Source organism: Chrysochloris asiatica, unplaced genomic scaffold (genome assembly GCF_000296735.1).
Source record: "Chrysochloris asiatica unplaced genomic scaffold, ChrAsi1.0 scaffold00111, whole genome shotgun sequence".
Taxonomy (NCBI): Eukaryota; Metazoa; Chordata; class Mammalia; order Afrosoricida; family Chrysochloridae; genus Chrysochloris; species Chrysochloris asiatica.
This window is the reverse complement of record NW_006408629.1, coordinates 1253905-1258916: the sequence shown is the minus strand read 5'-3', so window position 1 is coordinate 1258916 and position 5012 is coordinate 1253905. Positions and strand designations below refer to the sequence as shown.

General features: G+C 37.5%; 1 pseudogene; it reads right to left on the bottom strand.

Moving 5' to 3' along the window:
* Positions 1-597: 597 nt before the first annotated feature.
* Positions 598-5012, bottom strand: part of LOC102811783 — a 51506-nt pseudogene continuing 47091 nt past the window's right edge.

Genomic DNA, 5012 nt, shown 5'->3' with positions numbered 1-5012 from the left:
TTTCACCATAGTTATTCAACCTGTGTGCTGAGCAAATAATCAGAGAAGCTGGGTTCTATCAAGAGAAACATGGCATCAGGATTGGAGGAAGACTCATTAACAACCTTCTGACTCATAGCAACTCTTTGTAGGGTTTCCAAGGAGTGACTGCGGGTTTGAATTACCAACCTTGTGGTTAGTAGTTCAGTTCTGATCTTACAGCACCACACCAGGTTTCTATGGGTTGTGTTGTTGTTAAGTGTTATTGAATCACTTTCAACTCACAGCAACCCTGTACAGGGTTTTTTTTTGTTTTTTCTTCTTCTTCATAACAACAATATTTAGTGCCCCTCCCGCTGAAGCGAGGGAGGGGGGGCTCAACAACCAGGAAGCAGTCCCTACTCAGGCTCTCGGCAAATGCAGGCCGCAGAGCAGGACTGCTGGGGATTTTTGGAGAACAGGCCCCTAGCAGACACTGAAGAGAACAAGGGGCCGCTAGGAAGGGGTACAAGCGATGGAAGTGCATCTTGGTAGGCCAAAGGCCACGAGTTAAGGTGCCGCAGCAAGCACATGCCAGGTGGGAGGCGGCAGTGGCCAGTGACCTCGGAGCGCCTGTCCTCACTCCTCTTTCTTGTCTGTAGGACCATCAATTTCCACCTGCATTCTGGCGTGTTCCTCAAGCAGTGGGTCATACTCCTTGGTCAGGCCCTCCGACTGCTTCCGCATGGGCAGCACTTCATTCTCAGCCTTCTCCAATTTCTGCTTTTTGTCAGCCAGCTTCTCCTTCAGCTTCTTCAGCTCAGCCCTCAGGTTTTTCTCTTCCTCCGCCTTCACCTCAGCTTCCCCAATGCGCAGCTTGCCTCTGTCAATACCAGTTTCCTTCTTCAACTGCTCATTCTCCTCCATGTACTTCTTGGCTGCCTCTCTAGCACTTTCCGCCTGCTTTTTAAAGGCTTCCTTGGAGGCCAGCAGTGTGACCTGCTAGGAGATAAGAGTCACCAGGCTTCGAAGCAGGAAGGACAGCAACAAGGAAAAGCCAGCAATGTAGAGATTCCTCTGGACACGGAAGAGCTTCATGTGAAAATGCTCCATGGCCCCAGGGTTGTTCTGGAGGTTCACTTTTTCAGTCACATCATCATACTTCCAGATCTCACGGACAGCATCAATGATGCTGGGTTTGACCACCAACCTTGTTTTCAACAGTTCAATTCTTATTCTACAGCACGACACCAGGACTCTATAATAGTAATGGATTAATAAAAATACCAATAAAATAAAATAGTATTTATCTATGAACAAAAAATAAATAAACTATGAAATAGTTGTTCCTTCATTAATGTAGGAGTAAGCAATAAACGAATGCTTTTATTCTTTACAACAATGTTTCTTTTATTTCTTAAAAGCCTTAACTAGTATCTCAGATTTTATCCCATAACAGTACAATATGCACTTAAAATTTTTTTTTTTTCTTAACTTTTTCATTGGGTTCCTTTTTTAGGTTTTCAAAAACTTACTAAGATTTTTGAAAAAGTGCTGCATTTTTTGCTTTGTTTCAGTTATTTAATTTACTTTCTATTGTATACTTTTCTTGAGAAGCACTATGTTCTTTCATTGATGTATCTTTCCTATTCAGTTCTTTTATTGAGACATCATTTTTTCGTGTTCTGTGTTAAATAATGTTTAATAGATATCATGACTATTTTTGTCAGTCATACTTTATACTTGTTCAAGGCAGAATATTTATTTGGTCATCGATTAAAGAATGTCTAACAAAATTAGTAAATGAGCCTAACAACAACAAAAAAGCGAGGTTGAATAAGTTTTGAAGTTATACTTTTACTCAAAAGATGAAGAAATGGAGTAGTCTAATTAAATATATTGAAATTTCTGCTAATTTGAAATGCATTGAACTTTGTAAAATTTTCAAAATAAATTACTACATCTTAACTATTATGTTTTAAAAGTTTTTTTTTTTTTTTTTTAATGGAAGAACTACTTAACATTGTTATGATCTACATTAAGCAATATGTGAAAAGTACAGGTGAACAGTCATTGGTCCTATTAGTCATGTGCTGATTTACATTTTTCCTTGCCATGAAGCTTAGGGATTTCAGTTATTTCAGTGGTGTGCTTCTTGTTGCTGTTGCTAAGTGCCAGTGCATTTTAAAAACTCATAGTGACTTATATACAACAGAACAAAATACTGACCAGTCCTATACCATCTTCACAATTAGCCTGTTGATGCAGCCACTATGTCAGTCCATCTTGTTTGAGGGTATTCTTATATTGCCTTTTTTTTTTTTTTTTCTGACCCTCTACTTTATCAAAGCATGGAGGATGAAGTCTTACAGTCCTTGTTTCTAAAGGACATTTTGCCTGTACTTCTTCCTAGATAAATTTGTTCATTTTTATGGCATCACATAATGTATTAAGTAATCTTTGTCCACACATAATTCAAAGGCATAAATAATTCTTTGGTCATCCTTATACATTGTCCAGCTTCCACATACATATATGGAGCTATTGAAAATACCATGACTTGAGTAAAGTATACCTTAGTCTTCAAATTAGCTGCTTAGCTTTTTAATACTTTAAAGAAGTCTTTTGCAGCAAATTTGCCCCATGTAGCTCATCATGTAATTTCTTTAATGCTATTTCCATGAAGAAAAATGTGGCAAAAGGACTGGAGGAAAACTAATCAACAACCTGTGATATGTAGATGATGCTACTTCGCTTGCTGGAAGTAAAGAGAACTTGTAATAATGAGGAAGATCAATGATTACAGCATTCATTATGGATTTCACCTAAATTTAAAGAAAACAAAAATCCTCACAACTGGCCTCATAAATAACATCATGATAAATGGAGAAAACATTGAAATTGTCAAAGACGTCATTTTGCTTGTATTCACAATCAATACCCATGGAAGCAGCAATCAAGAAATCAAATGATGTATTATACTATTATACTAGGCAAATCTGCTATAAAAGATCTCTTAAAGTTAAAGAGCAAAGCTGTGGGTTTGAGAGTGAAAGTGCAGCTAGCCCAAATCATGGTATCTCATCTGTACGTAGACTCCTGTTGTGGCAATGTAGGATCAGCACTGGACTTTGAACCACAAGGTCAGCAGTTCAAACCTACCAGCTGCTCCTCAGAAACTCTATACAGGGTCTTTATGAGTTGGATACAACTCAATAACACCAGGAGTCTACGTACAGATGAGGAAGAACTCCACTTAGATGGATTGACACAGTGGTAGCAACAATGAATTTAAAGGTAACAATGATGATGAGGCTAGTGCAGGACGAGGCAGTGTTTCATAATGTTGTGCATAGGGTTGTCATGAGTCAGAATCCACTTGACACCACCAAACAAAAAGAACACCTTTCATGGGCATATCTTGTGGATTCAAGTAAAACAAAATCCTTGACAACTTCCAATATTTTTATTACTCATCATAGCTTTTATAAAGGAGCTATGGTAATGGAGTGGGTTACTAGTTAGGCTACTAACTACAAGGTCAACAGTTCAAATCTACCAACCACTCTGTGGAAGAAAGATGAGGCTTTCTACTCCCATAAAGATTTACAGCCTCACAAACTCTATATATGGTCACTATGAGTCAGAACTAAAGGCACACAACCACTACCACCAGATATTTACATAAAAGGATTTTGTTAGAATTTTATGTAGTACGTCTCAGAATATTGTTGTTGTTGTTAAGTGGCAAGAAGTCAGGTCTGACTCATAGTGACCCTGTGTAAGGTTTCCGAGGAGTGGTTGGCGAGCTTCAACCACCAACCTTGAAGTTCAAACTGACTTTGCAGTTCAGCGCATAAACCCACATAGTTGTTAGGTTCCTACAGAAGCATCTCATATTAAGACAATATCATTTATTCAAATCACTGCACTCTACAATTGATTAGGTCTCATGCTTAATGTCAGGCATACAAAATTAAATAAGAGAGATTTTTTTTTGTTTTTTGTTTTTTTAAGTTGTGGTAGGAGAAATACATGTTATTTCAACAACATTGTTGTTGTTGTGGCATCGGTTCCGACTCATAGCAACCCTGTACAGGGTTTCTGAGACTGTAAATATTTACAGGAGCAGAAAGCCTCATCTTTTCTGGTGGAACAGCTGGTAGTTTTGAACTGCTGACCGTGAGATTAGCAGCCCAATTTGTAACCACTACGCTACCAGAGCTCCTTCCAACAACATTAATTGCTCATCAAGTAAACAGATGGTGAATGAAAGTAGTGGGAGGAATCCTTAAGAAGATGGGAAAGGATCAAGTCTCAAAGAGACTTCAGTTGTTCACTAAAATAGTTTATTCAGTGCATAAAATAAGGACTGTCTGTGTGGAGACACATGACCAAATGTAAATGTGTTTAGATTTGAGGTGGAAAGAAAGAGATGTGTTCGTCAAATTCAGGTAACACATAATAAATCTGACAAGTCAAAATTAGTGAAATGACATTGTGGAAAGTGATAGGGAATGGGAACTGATGCATTTCGGAATTACAACTAACCAGATTTTAAAAAAAAACAAAAATGATCTGGTAGAGTTTGGAGTGAAAATGTCAAAATAATCCCCAAAAATTTTCCAACCAGTTTAGGATGGATATAAAGAAATTACACAAAATGTGAAATTCTGTAGAAGGAAGAGATATTAGAAGAAAGATGATCAGTGTAACGAAGCAGTTACAGCACATGTTAGCCTTCTAATCTGGACTCCAGCAGATTAATCTGGATTTAATCCGGATGGTGGCATGGTTGAATGAATAAGCAGATGTCATGCTCATGAAGCTAGACATAGATATATTAATTGGAGCACATATAATTGCATTTTACAGTTTTTAGGTGACTGGTTTATGGATTTTTGCTCAGTTTTAACACTGTAAAAACCAATTTTTGTTCAGCAAACTCCAATTACAGATAAATGTGTTTAATCTTGTGTTGTTAGTAAATAAAGGAAATCTGTCTCTTGTATTTACTAATAATGTAATGTTTCTATGTATCTATACATCCATTT